Genomic DNA, 17179 nt, shown 5'->3' with positions numbered 1-17179 from the left:
GTTAAAGGCTGGGACACACAGAGGAGCCCTGTAGCAACGGACTAAAGCGCTGCCACCAGCACTTTGATCAAACAGGCCAGTGAGAAGTGAAAGCAGGATTGGTTTTTTCCTTTTAAGCAAAGGAGACAAGTTTTCTCATGGCTCCAAGTCCAGGGTGTAGTTCGTTGTCAGACTGAGTTCCCTAAAATGATAAATCTACAAAAGCAAAGGGGGAAACCCTAGACCGACTGACTGAAAATGAAGAGAATAGAGAGAGTAGCTCAGAACCCTCTTCAGAGCATATTTTTAAAATTCGTGAAGGTGTCAAAACATTCTCACGCCTTGGGAATAAATTTTTGTTGTTATTAAGTAGAACAGCACTGACTCTTGCTCCATGGTCAAGATCACCCCCACGCATTCCTCGAAAGTGAAGTTTTTAATTATACAAGTGCCTCAGAATCAGAAGACTGCAGGCTGAATAAGAGAGAAGCTACAAGCTCTGGTTACCCTTTTATTTTTCCGCAAAGAAAAACAAAGATTATTTTTAAATTAAAAAGTTTTGAACATATTGTTTTCAAGGCTGTCATCTAGATTTCTTTGAAATGACTCAAATTTTCCTCTGTCTAAAAATACACACTTCAAAAAAAAAACAAAAAACACTACCACACCCTCACAGGAGTAACATGAATCTTAATCTGCTGCTCAAAAACCAAGGGAAATAAACCTGGACAAAAAAACAATCACGCATAAACAACTGATTTCTATAAACTAAGCCAAAAGTACTTAAATTCACCCCATATTCTTTTAAACAATCCCGGTAGACTTTTAAAAACTACGTTCCCATAGAAACAAACACCACTGTTTACATGTTAAGACTGTCACCGTGACTACTAACTTCGACACTGCCCCGCTGCTACTGGGGACCTGGCTCACCCGCCCAGGCAGCACACGTGCCAGACAAGGACAATTCACTCTATTAATAGACACCTGGAGCTCCCGCTGCAAAGAGCAGTAACTGACGCTGAGCTCACATATGTGTTCAGTACCTGCCCGGGCCTCCCTGCGTCCCACCGGCAGCGGAGCTCAGGTTCGGTGCGGGTTCCGCAGGCGGGGCCACACCCAGCGGAGGGTAACAATGGCTCTGCCGGAGATCTGCAAGCAGCAGCTTACCCGGCAACAAGAGGAGCACCAGCAGGGCAGCTGCTCCCAGCCCCAGCTTCCCTCCCCAAGCGGCCTTTCACGTCGCTGTCTACCACCCCCTCAGTACCACCCCATGTTAAAGCTGTTCTCGCTGCTGCTTTTGTTTTAATGACAGTTTTATTTCATCATTTCCAATCCTGTACCTTTATAAAAATTATTTTATTTATTTATGGCTGTGCTGGTCTTCGCTGCTGCAAGGCTTTCCTCCAGTTGCAGTGAGCAGGGGCTACTCTCGCTGCAGTTGGCACAGGCTTCTCACCGCAGCGGCTTCTCTCGCTGTGCGTGGAGCAGGGTCTCGGGCGCCCAGGCCCAGAGCTGAGGCGCGTGGGCATGGTTGCTCCTCGGTGCCGGGATAAGGGCTTGGACCTGTGTTTCCTGCTTTGGCAGGTGGAGTCTCCACCACAGAGCCACCAAGGAAGCCCTGCTGCAGCTGATTTTGACCAACGTCTCTACAACTCGTATTCAACGCATCCTAGAGGACTGAGTATTTGGATCCGTTCACACAAAGTCGTATGCAAAGTTATAAACGACCAAGTGGCAGGTGGCCGAAAGCCAAGCGGCACTGAAGTATCATGACGATGACATGCAGACATCAGAGCGCCCGGCTGAGACCAGGGCTGGACTCTGACGGGTCTGGGCTTTGACCTGAGCTCTGCCACGAGCTGACTGGCCGCCTGCAACGGCTCCTCATATTCAGGAAGCTGCGAGAGCGGCGGCAGTGCTCCAGGCAAGGCCACTGAAGGGCTGCAAGGAGGGCCAGCCCGTGACTCAGCACAGAAGAGCCTGGGGAGGAGGCCACTCGGAGAACTGATAGCCTTTTTACTTTATGCTATTTGCAATTTACCTATAATACTTTCTAATTTCATTTAATTGAAGTATACTTGATTTACAAGATTTCAGGTATATAGCAAAGTAATTGTTATACATTCGTACAAACATATATATACTTAAAACACATACACACAAAGTATTTTTCATCCTTTTCCACGATAGGTTATTACACGATATTGAATACAGTCCCCTTTGCTATACAATAGGTCCCTGGTGTCTGCCTAGTACAGCCTTTTTATTTTAAAAAAGTTACATCAACACGTTCTCACATTTTCACCTATCTAAAAGAGAGCTTACTTTCTAATGATAACAGTGTTTCCAAAGCTGCCAGAGGCAAGGACCAGCTGCAAGCTCACCACTCAGCCTGGTTCTTCCGATCGCTGAGACAGAGGAAGCTGAGTGATGCCACCCTTGTCAGCCTTAACAGAGGTCTTCTGCCACAGCTCAGAAAGAAAGGGGACTTCTTGTCTCTGAAATAAAACTCTATCCAAGAACCAAGTGCAGCTACTGGCCATCAGACGAGTTTCCTACCACGAGCAGGATAGGGTTACAGCAGAGTGACCGAGCAAACGTCCTACGGGCGAGAGCACAGACACAGGCTGGGTGCCAGGCCCGGGGAAGGCTTCTGGCTAAACGTTTCATGAGGGGAGCTTCAGACGTAATGGAACGCCCGAGGGTAACACCGTGAGAGCGCTGGTGTGGACACCCACAGCTCTAGGGAGACCAGCCGTGGCCTGGAGGAGAGGCAGGCGGGGGACGGAGGAGAGAGGTCTTGGCCCGAGCCGGTCGGACCTCACGGCCACAAGGGTGGAAGGAACGGGAACCTGTGGTCAGGGCTCTTACTTTTCCCTACTCATTCCGACTTCACTCCTGTAGGCACACAGACTTTGTGTTTAGTACACACACGTAACATCATCTGCAGAACCCAGCCCTGACTAATCAGACCTGCGGCCCAGGGAAATGCCGCCCTGGCTTGACTGCCTCCAGCGCCCAGAAAACCCCTCTCCACGCAGATCCTTCCAAAGCGACAGGTGGGTACAGAGGCCGCACCAAGCTCGACTCAGAAACGCGCTGCAAGGGGTGAGGCGTGCTCCCCTGAGCTCAGTGCGGACGCGTCACGGGGCACAGAGGCTGCTGCTCCTCTGCACACCCAGCTTCTCCTCTGCCACCCCTGCTGCCTCACTCTGCCTCCCTGGACACATCATGATGTGGGTTCACAACACGCTAAAATTAATCTCTAGTTCTTTTCATAAAACACGAACATTAGATAAAATTACAGAATAAAGTAAAGCGAAAGAGAATTAAACGATACATGTAAGGCGATGCCTGACACATGGCAAATACTCAACAAGTAAGCTTTAATTATTTTGTGGAATACAGTTACAAAGTCTGTTTTGTTTTTTAAAGAAGGATTTTTCCCTTTGTCTTCTGAGTTAACAATCCCCGAGATGGAAGAGTCACTCACCCCGGCCTCAGTGAAAGAGAAAGCCCGATGGCAGCTCAGATGGCCACACGGGAGCCAGCAGGCAGGAAGGCCAGCCCAGCCTCAGCTCAGCAGGACCCCCAGCAGCGGTCTCCCTGCTGCAAGGCTTGGCGTGTCCCCAGAGCCGCTCAAGGCTCCTCTTACACCATCGCTACTTCAAGCCTGAGTGTAACCTTAGAGTCTTCCCACTTGCAGCAGGGCCTGAAGGTGGCCTCAGCCTGTGACTTGAGGGAGATCAGATTTGCATTTATAATCTGAGCAGTACAGAAAGAGCAAGTGAAATAATGAATTGAAAATGTTTTCATCAGCATCAGAAAATGCTGAAAAGAATTCCAAGTCAACATTTTGCAAATGTGTGTGTTCATGAGGAACAGGCTGCACTGTCCCCACTTCTGTAGTCTCTCAGGCCACACCCTTCTCCCAAAGCTGTCACCACCGGGCTGACCTCTGCACGGCCACGTGTCCTCTGAGCCCCAATTGTGGACACGGGGGGCGCACAGTGGAGCCGGCTCACGCCAGGGCACCTGCAGGCCCAGCAGGCTAGCGTGGGGGGAGGGAGGGGGTGCTCCCTTGAGCTGCCGTCTGAGTGGAGGCGGCGGGGGAGGGGGGTGCAGCGCTCACCTCGGCAGACGCAGCCCGGAATGGAGAAGGGAGCTCAGGTGTCGCCCTCTGCTCCTGTCCCAACGGCCACACACGTAGGCCAGCCCGCACGGGCAAAAGGAGGTCCTCTGTCTAGACTGCAGACGCTGGTCTCAAACCTAGGAAATCAAACAAGCGTCTTTACCAACATGTAGATCCTAGCGGGGCTTTCAAGTATGAGTTAAGATGCCTCATCGGTGACACTTGGCTTCCCCTGTAATGCTCTCCCCTGGCCCAGGGCACACTGCAATATTTACACCATATGGGAGACATGAAATACAAAGTTCAGTTTTTGTTCTTGAATGTTTTGGTCAAAAGTGAATTTTAGTTCTACCAGGACATATAATTTGAATCTCTACTATTTAGAATATTTGTACTCATCTAATAACAATTTAGAAAACATGCCCGAAAAATATTAAAAATTACAAGTCACATGGTTGAAAATAGACTGAAGCAAATGGCAATACCAAAGAAAGAAAATAAAACTGTTAATAGCCCTGAAATAAATTAGCACAAAATATTTTCTTAAGAAATGCTATCAGTTCTAAAATAAAACTAGAAAAAAAATCAAACTGTGAAACTGGTCGGAGCATTTCTTCTCATTATTACAAACTGCAAGCACCATCATCTAGTAGATACTTTTTACTAAACCATGCCTAAGACCATCAGAATGTGCTCCAAAGGCACTGTGTTTATCAAGGTTTCTAAGAACTGATGGGGTTGCTGACCAAGTGGGCTCAGCCCAGAAGTGAGCCCGACGGACACAGGCTGACATGGCTTCCCTGCACAAATCCTCAGGAACAACACAGCTGCCCTGTCAGCCCCCACCGGAGTCCCCTGTGAGCACCGCACCTCGACCTCAGGAAGCGCGGCCGTCCAAGGGGACGCCGGACGCGCTGGACTGCACCCTCCCCTCTTTGGGCGCAGGCCGTGTCCGAGGCCCTGAGCTGAGCTGAGGCGGAGGCTGCACTGCCCGCCCTGGCCCTCGCACCCGCACACGAGGCCCAGCCTCACTCCCACCAACCCTTCACCACCCAGGGCTTGGCTGTCAGCGTGCACCTGGGCAATCCGGTGCTTCTTTATCACATGCCTTGTACAGAAGAATTTTAAAACTAAAATTCAGAGGTACCCTTTAAAAATTAGTACTATAGTGATTTTAAAAAAATCAGTACTGTATCTTATTGGTGATTTTGGCCTCACCGCAGGGCATGTGGGATCTTGGTTCCCTGACCAGGGACTGAACTCTCGCCCCCTGCAGTGGGCTTAACCACTGACTGCCTGGGAAGCCCTGAGTACTCTGCTGCTAAGTCGCTTCAGTCGTGTCTGACCCTGTGCGACCCCACAGACGGCAGCCCACCAGGCTCCCCCATCTCTGGGATTCTCCAAGCAAGAACACTGGAGTGGGTTGCCATTTCCTTCTCCAATGCATGAAAGTGAAAAGTGAAAGGGAAGTTGCTCAGTCATGTCCGACTCTTCGAGACCCCAAGGACTGCAGCCCACCAGGCTCCTCCGTCCATGGGATTCTCCAGGCAAGAGTACTAGAGTGGGGTGCCATTGCCTTCTTCCCAAGAGTACTCTACTTGAACATAATCACTTTGCTCAGATTTAATCCTGTTAAAACTCCTAACACAGAGACTAAAAATATTAGTTATATTTCCCTACAGATTAGAAATAAACATAAACTGGCTTAGACATTATTGTTTTCCAAATATCATGTTCAATGTAATTACTTCCACAACATAATAAACAGGAATTGGCATTACCTACCTGTTTTCATTTTAAGGAGGCAAAACACTGCTAGTTTATGGAAAACTATGGTTTATACTAGAATACTTAAAAAATGATCTCGTTATTTAAAACAGCGAATCAGAAACAAATGAGTATAACCTAAAAATATGTGAAAGACCTTCACAGAACATTGTTTTTTTTATATATATACTTGAATGTATTTTTAAAACTTCAAGAAAAATACTACACTAAATTTAATTGTAAATTACAGAGAATGAGACTACCCTGCCTGGGCCTGCTCACGTTTCCTTTTAAAAGAATAGGTGATAATACACGTATAACTGAGTCACTTTGCTGTACACCTGAAACACAACACTGTTAATCAACTAAATTCCAGTACAAAATAAAAAGGTTTTAAAAAATAAATAAGGAGTAGGTTTTGGTCTTATAACTTAAACAATTAACCCAGTAACTATTATTTTCAAAAAGAAAAAGAAGGCTGGTCTCCATCTGTGAAGCGGTGTGAGGCGGCCAGACCTGGGGTTCTCGCTCAGCAGTGGGAGCCTGGCCCCCGCCCTGCAGCAGGCCTCGGCCCGTCACCACCCCACCTGCCCAGCGCCATCTGGCTGGAGGGTGGGAGCACCCAACAGGAGTCGGGTATTACCAGCAGCAACTCTGTACTGACAGCTTCCAGCCAAGATCTGAGGTTTCTTTTTTCAGAAATGATGAAATAGGAAAAGAGGCAGGCTAGATAGCTTTGTTTACATAATAGCGGAGTTTTCGGGGAAATGACTCCTCCTATGTGAAGATGCATTATCACCTGCTTCCATCTCCCAGTGATATGCACTCGATGGTTTTAATAAAGCCTGTGCTTCCTCTCACAGGGAGATCTGCCTCAGTGTTTCAGCAAAGGCAGCTCACTTTCTGCCCGTTACTGTAAAGGGTTTTTCTTCTTAGAAGACAGAAAACATGACCCCACAGTTCTCAGACCCAGACTGCACTGACTTTCCTTCCAGTGGTGCGGTCAGAAGAGATGTGCCCGGCACCTCCCCCGGAAAGAGTTCCGTGACAGCGAGTGACGGAGGGCCTTCCGGGACAACGCCGGGTGGTGATCCGGGGCCCCCACACCCCATGGGGCTCCTCGGGACACCAGAGGCCACTCTGGCAGGCGAAAGCCCTCTGTCTCATCCTGCAGGCGGCTTGTCTCTTTCTCCCCGTTGCACAGGAGTTAGGTGGCATGCCTGGGCTGGCCCCGTCTGTTGCTGAACAGACGTGTGTGATCGGCCCAGGCTCAGCCCTCCCCTGGAAGGCCTTCCTAACCCAGAGCCCGGGACAGGCTGTCATGGGTTCTGCTGCCCACGCAGATCTGACCTCCGCACTTTCCGCCATTTTTAACTCATCTAGTCCATCTGTTCCTTCTTTGTATACCTGAGGGAGGCATCTGATTCTACTTCTGCACGTCACCCACTGAATTCAAGGGGAGCAACCACCGCCCCCCTGGAACAGCGGTACCCTCCCTTGGGCCAGTCCTCCGCCCCCCGACCATCTCTCGCTGGCTTCCTGGGAGCGAGCACCCCTAATTTCCCCCTAAGCAGTCTTGCCTTCTCAAGCCAGAAAACTGCCAGAATGGTCCCAAAAGAGATTCAACCATCTTCCTCCCTTCAGACCCCATGGCTTCCAGCACCTACAAACGAGACCCCTGTCCAGGGCTCCATCTCCCACCACCCACATCACAGCTTCACTGAGAGCCTGGTCCCAGGTAGCCCTCTCCCTCTGCTCCGTTTAGGTACAGCTCCAGTGCCCTTCTCTTGTCTGGGATGCCCTCCTGATCCTGATTCCCACTCCCTTGGTCTCCTGCCACCCCAACTGCTCCCGGCTAACTTCTATGCACCCTCAGGCTATAGCGGAAAGACCACCTCCAGGAAGCATCCAAATTATGTGCCAATTTTAGAGCTCCCTGGTGTTTAACCACATAGGAGAAATATGCTGTTGATTAATGAGTCTTTTTCTCCAACTAGACCGTGAACTCTCTGAGGGTAGGAGCTAACCCTGACTCGTAGAACCAAGGAATATCACACAGGTGCCTAGAGACACGGGAGAAGTCGTTGCTACCACACTGCTTTGCCTTTAACCTGAAAACACTCCTTGTTCCCCTCATCCCTCTCTCGGCTCCCCCCTACCCCGTGTTGGATGAACTCCTAAAGAGCAGTGCGGCTCCACACATCTGGTCCCCACACTCCTTCTCCTCATTAACCTGAAGCACTTCGTGTGTTTCCTCATTTAATCAGAACTGTGGCGTCTGCTGCTTCATTTCCAACTATAACTGGGAACAGCCAGAAACAATAATCACAGGATTTTACTGCTACTATAAAGGTAAACACTCGATCCACACCATTTCGAGATCACCCTTTTTAATGCTCTGTCCTCCTGCATGTGAAGTACCGGGCTAAAAGTGAGCGTTCACCAGTACTAAAAGGGTTTGTAGCATAAACAGCAAGTAAAGAAACCTTTAAATAGATGTTTTTCATATTTTAGATAAGGCTCCCATCTTCCAATAATATTAAAGATCAAACAAAGAAAATAGAATGACTAAGAGCAAAGCAACTGGGAAAAGCACTCTTTTGTTTTGAAGCCGTGTGCGCCCTGGGGAACCCCTCACGCCACCGGGGAGCCACTGATCTGCGCTTAATTACTCTCACACGACTCAAGTCTCGCCCCTGCAGCTTTACTCTGCACAAATATCTAAAACCATCTGTCACATGGTTCTTAGTCCCTAAACTAAAATTCAGTCAATAACGGTTCATGGAGTGCCCCTCTGCCAGTAAATGAAAAGCAAAGCACTCAACTAACAAGCAGGACTACAGATACAATTCCAACTGCAAAACTGACCGATGAATCACACAGGCCACTTAACAGAGCAGTAAATTACAGCACTGATTATAACAAACAGCAGGTTATAAACAGCACCACTGTGGTCTATACTTTGTCCATCCTAAATTTATTTTGGCCCAAAGGAAGTAAAGTTTCAAATGGAGCCAGTCTAGTCTCTTCTATCTGGACATCGAGTGGGCTAAGCTGTCCAAAATAGCAACGAGTTCCAAACTTAGGAAAAAAGGGAGGAAGCAAACACAGGTGTTTTCAGTCAAGAAGATAATACTGCGGCCCTCCTGCAGGAACCGCAGAGCACAACTACTCTCCGAAATATTCACAGGAACATCACATGTGCTCGACTGGAATTACTGTTTCGTTCCCACTGCCCTGCAAACCCCAATGTGGGTGCTCAAATTTCGGGTGTGTTCAGGACCTCTTAGCTTGAGTCAACAGTGGGCCCCATGAAACACCCTGCAGTTGTCCGGGTTCTCACCTCCCCTTGAAATACAGAGGTACGGACAGGTGTTGCAGTGCTGAAGCTGGCTTCATCCTGTCACTACTGCTACCAAAAGTGCCTGGCATTTACTGAACAGGAGGAAAAACAATAGCAAGAAACTTGGAAACTAGAAAACAGATGGATGAATGAAAACTCATGCAGGCCAGAAACAGCGAAACCATAAGCTTCAATGAGGAACACTGAGAAATAGCCCAGTTTTCATCATGGAACCCTAAAAGTCTGAAGATGGTGACACCTGTAAACACTTGGAAGTAAGGACGTAGAGCGGAATCAAAATACAGGACGAACCAAACAATGAAAGTCCGCTTAAGAAGCAATTAGGCAAAACCACGTGATCATCTCAACTGGAGCAGGAAAAGCATCTGTCAAAATCCAACAGTTCTTCGTGACAAAAACATTGAACAAACTAGGAAAAGAGAACTTCCTCTATCTGACAAAGGGATTTGGCAATGGCACCCCACTCCAGTACTCTTGCCTGGAAAATCCCATGGATGGAGGAGCCTGGTGGGCTGCAGTCCATGGGGTCGCTAAGAGTTGGACACGACTAAGCGACTTCACTTTCACTTTTCACTTCCACACATTGGAGAAGGAAATGGCAACCCACTCCAGTGTTCTTGCCTGGAGAATCTCAGGGACGGGGGAGCCTGGTGGGCTGCCGTCTATGGGGTCACGACAGAGTCGGACACGACTGAAGCGACTTAGCAACAGCAGCACAGCTAACACCACACTCTACGGTGAAAGGCTGAAAACTTCCCCCTAAAATCAGAAACAAAACAAGGACACCATTTTTCCACTGCTATTCAAGATTGTACTGGATCTAGCCAGAGCAATTAGGCAAGAAAAAGAATAGATGGCATCCAAATTAGAAAGCAAAAGTAAAACTGCCTCTATTCACAGGTGGCATTATAAAAAATTTTAAAGAATTCACAAGTCTATTAAAACTAGTAAACTGAGCGAAGTTAAAGTTGCACAATACAAGATCAAGACAAAAAAATAAGTTATATTTCTATTTACTAGAAATATACAATATTAACAATCTAAAAATGAATAAACAATGAATAAAAATGAACAAATAATCTAAAAATGAAATTAAGAAAACAACTGCTCTTAAAGTAGCAACAAAAAGAGTAACAAATTTAGTCAGAGGTTGTGAGTTTGTTCCTCACCTGGAGCACCAAAAAAAAACCAAACAACAAAACAGTAACAAACTTAGTTGAGTAAGTTTAAAAAAGTATAAGACCGGCACACTGAAAATGATAAAACACTGCTGAAAGAAATGAAAGACACAAATGAACAGAAAGAGAGCCCCACTCAGGCGCCAGAAGACAATGGTGTTAGCCAAACAATACTCGCCTGAGCAAGAACAGACTCAATGTGCTCTCAAAATCGCAAAGGCTTTTTTTGTAAATGGTAAAGCTTATATTTAAATTCATATGAATTGCAATGAATCCCAAACAGCCAAAAGCAATGCTGAAAAAGAACAAATTTGGAGGACTCACATTTTCCAATTCCAAAACTTACCTCAAAGCGTGTGTTCCCGTCACGACGACAGAACGTAAACTAACAGGACGGAAGTAACAGCCCAGAGACAAAGCCCACATTTATGTCAACTGATGTGCCACGAGGCTGCCAGCTAGTCAACAGAGAAAGGGCAGTCTCTTCAACAGGTGGTGTTGGGACATCTGGACATCTACAAGCAAAGCTGGACCCTTACCTCACCCCATATACAAAAACTGACTCAGAATGCATTAAAGGCCTACATTTCAGAGCTAAAACTAGAAACGCTTAGATTAAAAACATAGAGATTTGCCTCCATGACCTTGGATTTGTCAAGTCTCTTAGATAAGACACCAAAAGCATGAGCAACAAAAGAGAAAATAAATGTGGCTTCATCAAAATTAAAATTTTTGTGCATCAAAGGACACCATCAACAGAGTGAAGAGACAACCCAAAGAATGCAAGAAAGTATACACAAATCATGTATCTGAAAGGGTCTAGCATTCAGGAGATGTAAAGAACTCTTACAACTCAAAAAGGCAAATAAGCCAACTACAAAATGGACAAAGGACTAGAATGGACACTTCCCGAAAGAAGACATATAAATGGCCAACAAATACATAAAAAGATGATCATCAGTTACTATGGAAATGCAAATCAAAATCAAACTGACACACCACCTCACAAGTACTAGGATGGCCATAATAAAACAATGCAAAATGGAAAAAAAGTGTTGCAGAGGATGTAGAGAAATTGGAACCCTTGCACAATGTTGGTGGGAATGTAAAATGGTGCAGCTACTGTGGAAAATAGTTTGGTGGTTCCTCTACAAATTAAATACAGTTACCATGTGACCCAGCAATTCCACTCCCAGTTACTGATATACACCCCAAAAATGAAAACAGGTGCTCAAACAAAAATTTGTAGACAAATGTTCATACCAACATTATTCATAATGGACAAAAAGTGGAAACAACTCAAATGCCCACTAACAGATGAACGGATAAGCAAATTGATATATTTGTACAATGGAATATTATTCAGTTGCAAAGAGGAATCCAAGTTCTGACGCACTCTACAACGTGGATAAACCTCAGAAACATTCTGCTAAGTGAAAGAAGTCAACACACAAGGTTGCATACTGTAATAATCCATTTGTATTAAAAAAAAAAAGTCCAGAGCAGACACATTCACAGAAACAGAAAAAAAACCTTAGCTGCTGCCAGAGGCCACCTAATGGGTACCGGGCTTCCATCTGGGATGATAAAAAAGGTCTACAACTAGACAGGGGTGATGGCTGCACAACACTGCGAACCAACAACGCGAGGTGTTGTACAGGTTAAAGCGGAAATTTTATGACGTGTATTTTTTACAACTTAAAAAAAAAAAAAAGCAGTTAGCTACTCGGCATGGATCGCCTTCCTGCCTCCCCCCAGAAAAGACTGGAGCATAAAACCAAGGGCTCGCTAGACCAGCAAGTAAAGGGCAGTCGAGTTCTAGAATGCCTTCCTGAAACGGGGGATAAGAGAGCATTTCCTCTATAATTTGTAAAGCCCACAGCCATGGTCTTCCACTCTTAAAATGAGGCAGGAGATTGGGAAGCCCTTCTCTGGACCCCTAGAAAGTCCAATCAAAGGGCCCAAGGGCAGCGACATTGGGTATGGCTCAAGGAAACCCAACCCGCCCTCTCAGCCAGCAGTGACAGGACCAGAGCAGGTGCACGGGGCTCCCCGAGGGCTGGGCAGGGTCCCACTCTCAGATGCCCTCATGTTGCAGGACAGGAGGACGCAAGCAAGCCAACACTTAGGCCATGGACGGAGAATGAGACGCCAGGGCATTCAGAAACACGACACAAAATTTTAGAGGAAAAAACAGTTAACGACCAAACCTCCGGGAAATGTAAAATCTGATGACCAAAACAAAACGCTCAACAAATGAGTCAGGACATTAACGAAATCTAGAAAGTCAAACAAGACATCGGTGGAAAATAGGAGATAAAGATGACCAATCAAGAGGTCCAATGCCCCAACACAGTAGCATTTCCAAACAAACACACAGGGGGAAAAAAAGAAAAGAAAAAAAAGAGGGAAGAAAACTATCAAAGCAAATAAATCGAGCAAATTAAATTCTCCAGAACTTCCCAGTCACCCCGCGTTTTAGACTTAAAGGAACTCTGAAGGGTCCGAAGAAAAGGACGAAAACACAGCAGGAGCGCTCACGTTTCGGAGCCGCGAGGGCGGGGCGAGGGGACGCGCCGGGCACGGAGGACCCGGCGCGGCGCCGGGCACCAGGCCCGGCCCGCCCGACGTCGGCCCCCGCCTGCAGCGGCGGGCACGCGCGACCCCGGGCCGGAGCGGCGAGCCGGGCGTGCGAGCCGGAGGCGGGCGGGGGGCGGGGGGCGGCGGGCCGCGGAGCGGGCGCCGAGCGGGCGCGGGGCGCTGAAGAGGCGCCGGGTGAGGCGCGGGGCGCCCGGGGCGGCAGAGGGGACGCGGCCAGAGGGGGAGCGGCCTGGGGGCGGCCCCGAAGAGGGTCCGGCGGCGCCGCGCACGGCCCGCGCGCGGGGACCGCCGCCTGAGGAGGGGGCGCGGGGTCCGCGGGGCTGACGGGAGGCCGCGGCCGTTGGCGACCCCGCCGGGGCCCGCGGCCGCCCCTGCCCCCGCCGCCCGGAGGGGCGCCTGGGCCCCGGCCCCACCGCGCCGGCCCTCCCGCCCCGAGCCCCGCCACAGCTCACCTGACTCGCGCCGCGCTCGCCGTCGCCGCCGCCGCCGCTGCCTGAGGCCTTGTCTGCACCGCCCAGGCCCGGGAGACCGTGCCCCTGCCAGCCAATCGCTCGCCGCGCCGGGGAGAAACGCAGAAGCCCACCAATCGCGGGCGCGCCTCTGGAAGCTCCTCGGCCAATGCAGAGGCGGCCTCCCTAGGGGCCCACCCAATCGACACCGGAGGCCGAGCCGCGGGCGGGGAGGTGGGCGGGCCCCCAGGGCGGCGCGCGCGGGGACGGGGCGGGGCGAGAGGGCTCCGAGGTGGCGCGCAGGGTCTTCGTGCCGAGCGGGACCTCGGGCGCGGGAGTCGCCCGTGTGGGCTCCGAGCAGCCGGGCCGCCCTCCCTGCGACCCGCACCCCCGCGCCGCGTGGCTGTCTCCGCGCCCCCAGCCCCGACACCCCGTACCCATGCGGCCTCCGAGCTCCGCCCGCGTCCCTAGGCGTCGCAGGTGCGCTCCTCCGAGGCGGGCGGTGGCGGAACCGGGCTCTCAGGCCGCTGCCCCTGGGCCTGCGGAGCACACGTGCGCCTTCCTAGCCTGCAGGCTTCTCCACCCACGGATAACAACAGGCCACTCTCCGGTGGAGTTTTTCGGTGTCTGAACCCGACCTTTTATTATCTCTTTGCGTTTCAGAACCGATTTGCCAGGTAGATAAAGAAGCTGTTACTATCCTACTTTACAAAAGAGGAAACGCGGCTCCAGCAGGTTAGCGGGTGAGGGTGAGAAGACTTTGCCAAATTGTCCTCTCACGAAAAGACTTCCAGCGCGGCAAAGAAAAAACCAGTTGCGAGGGCTATTTAATGAGAACGTATTTATTACAGTGATAGCAGTGGACTAATGCAGTGTTCGCTGGCCGTCCGTGTGGGGTTTACTAACAGAAAAGATGGCCTTTTGCTTCTCTTGTTTTACTAACTCAGCACAGGGGCTGTGACTTTAGGTGAGGTCGCAGGAAGTCACATCCCCGGTATAAATTTTACAGATGCCTTTTTATAAGCAGGTTAGGTGGTCAGTAGGAGCAGTGCTGAGAGAGGAGAGAAGGTTGTGTTTTTTGTGTTTTGTTTTGAGTGTCGCCTGGGAGGGCCGAGCGGGAGTGGGGTGTAAAGCAGGGGGAGGAGTGGATTGAGGAGAATTAAGTATCTGGATTAAGTCTAGGCCTGCCAGTTGTCCACAGTAGCTACCAGCCACATGTAATTACTATCACTGGAGATGTGGCTAGTTGAAATTGAGGTGAGCTGTGCATTGTATAAAACACACAGAATTTTGAAGACTGAAGTATGAAAAAGAAGGTAAAATATCTCATTTAAAAATATTGCTGATTTGTCAAGTTGTGATATTTTGGATTTTGCTGTTTAGTCGCTTAGTCGAGTCTGACTCTTTGTGACCCCACAGACTGTAGGCTACCAGGCTCCTCTGTCCATGAGATTCTCCAGGCAAGAGTACTGGAGTGGATTGCTATTTCCTTCTCCAGGGAATCTTCCTGACACAGGGATCAAACCCTTGTCTCCAGCTTGGCAGGTGGATTCTTTACCACTGAGCCACCAGGGAAACCCAATATTCTGGATATGTTGGTTAAATAAAACATCTGTTGTTCAGTCACTCGGTCATGTCCAACTCTTTGGGACCCCAGGGACTGTAGCGCACCAGGCTTCCCTGTCCTTCATTATCTCCTGGAGTTTTCTCAAACTCATGTCCATTGAGTCAATGATACTATCCAACCATCTCATTCTCTGTCATAATATCAAATTAATTCCATCTGTTGCTCTTGAGTTTTCAGCGCAGCTTCTAGAAGATGCGAGGTTTCACAGGTGGCACGCGTGGTGTCCCTGGCGGATACCGGTGCAGACAGCGGGGCACTACTGGATAAGGATTCCACGTGGAAGGCAGGCCACAGTGTCCGTCTTTTTCCTCCCGATAATTACAAAACCACCGAGGCCAATTTACAAGAAGAAAAAATATTTCACCAGCAACAACAGACAGGGAAGGATGCAAACCCACATGCCATAAGGCCAAAGGAGGGGAAGAGGTGCTGGTGGGGCTCTGTGGAACCCCCAGTACCTAATGAAAGGGAGCTCGCAAAATCCTGAGGGTCCTGACAGGTAAGCCACCACCCGCCAGGTCAGAGGGAGAGAGTAGAAGGCCCGGCTTGCCATCCTGGGCCCCGCCCCTACCGCCCTCAGCCTCATGCTCACCAGGCAGACCTCCAGGCTGGGGAGCGGGGAGCGCAGCATAGGGGTGGGGGACAGGAAAATGTTCCCAGCTGAAAACAACGGAAACACTCCACAGTGAAAGAGAAAACAGGCGGCCCCTGAGGGCAGAAGCAGCGCTGACAGCCCCCACCTCAGGCCCCAGCGATGGGGGAACGCAGGACTCCGCTCCTTTCTCCTCCACCTGGTGGGGGTGGGCTGTGGAACCAGGGACAGATCCCTGGTGGAAGGAGGTCGAAACCGGGGACAGAGCCCCTGGTATCAACTCAGGCACACGCCTGGAGGTCTTCCCTGGAGGGACTGTGTCCCCCCGGCGGCTTCTCTAGTTTGTGTTTTGGCTGGTGGCTATCAGCCTGTGGGTGTGAGGGAGTCCACCTTGCACCGCAGCTGCCCTGCGCCCTTCAGCGCAGCTGCAGAGGCCTGTAGAGCACCCAGCCCTGCTTCTCGGAGCCGAGGCCCACGCGGGCGCTGTCGGGGGCCGTGGGAGTCCTCCGCTCTCGCTGTGCTGGCCTTGTCCCCCCGCTTTCCGCTTTCCTCTGCAGGCCTCTTCCTCCAAGAAGTCTTCCCCGCTCACCCCACCCACCTGTGTCTCCAGTGTGTCCACCTAAACAGCTTCTGGGGTGCTTCCTCCCAGTCTCCCTTCTCCTTGGGATTGCATTAATTTAACGTGTTTTCTGCATGCCTACTGTGTGTCCCATACTTAGTAGGGGCTGGGATCCACCACTGAAAATCAAATTTGCTGCCCACCTGACCCCTATATTCCAGGGGGAAGAGCCATGTGTAACACTTGTGTTTGAGCATGTGTCTTATGCTCACAGAGCAAGAATTCACAATTCAGAAAAGCAGAGGAACCAGAGATCAAATTGCCAACATCCACTAGATTATCAAAAAAGCAAGAGAGTTCCAGAAAAACAACTATTTCTGCTTTATTGATTATGCCAAAGCCTTTGACTGTGTGGATCATAACAAAATGTGGAAAATTCTTCAATAGACGGGAATACCAGACTACCTTACCTGCCTCCTGAGAAATCTGTCTGCAGGTCAGGACACAACAGTTAGAACTGGACATGGAGCAACAGACGGGTTCCAAATCGGGAAAGGAGTACGTCAAGGCTGTGTATTGTCACCCTGCTTATTTAACTTATATGCAGAGTACATCATGTGAAATGCCGGGCTGGATGAAGCACAAGCTAGAATCAAGATTGCCGCGGGAAATATCAATAACCTCAGATATGCAGATGACACCACCCTTATGGCAGAAAGTGAAGAAGAACTAAAGAGCCTCTTGATGAAAGAGGAGAGTGAAAAAGTTGGCTTAAAGCTCAACATTCAGAAAACTAAGATCATGGCATCTGGTCCCATCACTTCATGGCAAATAGATGAGGAATCAGTGGAAACAGTGTCAGACTTTATTTTTTGGGGCTCCAAAATCATTGAAGATAGTAACTGTAGCCATGACATTAAAAGACGCT

The 17179-nt window shown here is 49.5% G+C and overlaps 1 protein-coding gene and 1 long non-coding RNA gene across 50 annotated transcripts in view; one reads left to right on the top strand and one right to left on the bottom strand.

Moving 5' to 3' along the window:
* The window catches only part of SUN1 (Sad1 and UNC84 domain containing 1), a 46902-nt gene extending 33184 nt beyond the window's left edge, over nt 1-13718 (bottom strand). For 19 of the 49 annotated variants that reach the window (XR_015155034.1, XR_015155035.1, XR_015155036.1 and 16 more), the window contains exons 1-2: nt 13477-13718; nt 4115-4251 (exon numbers count right to left, since the gene is read on the bottom strand). The gene's annotated coding sequence lies outside the window, so the exon portion shown is untranslated. Of the gene's footprint in view, nt 1-1025; nt 1076-2307; nt 2543-3475; nt 3624-4114; nt 4254-10769; nt 12841-13476 lie in introns of those variants that run through there. The other 30 variants (XM_086376827.1, XM_086376833.1, XM_086376839.1 and 27 more) reach the window with 14 other exon arrangements.
* A 1095-nt stretch (nt 13719-14813) lies between these two features.
* Nucleotides 14814-16969, top strand: LOC147344659 (uncharacterized). Its single transcript, XR_015155055.1, has 2 exons — nt 14814-15599; nt 16473-16969. It is a non-coding gene; the product is annotated as an uncharacterized LOC147344659 (long non-coding RNA).
* The last annotated feature ends 210 nt before the right edge of the window (nt 16970-17179 follow it).

Source organism: Bos grunniens, chromosome 25 (genome assembly GCF_055505025.1).
Source record: "Bos grunniens cultivar Pamir isolate PY7600 chromosome 25, Bosgru_T2T1.0, whole genome shotgun sequence".
In the NCBI taxonomy this organism is placed as follows: domain Eukaryota; kingdom Metazoa; phylum Chordata; class Mammalia; order Artiodactyla; family Bovidae; genus Bos; species Bos grunniens.
The sequence above is the reverse complement of the archived record's forward strand: the minus strand, read 5'-3'. Positions and strand labels throughout refer to the sequence as shown.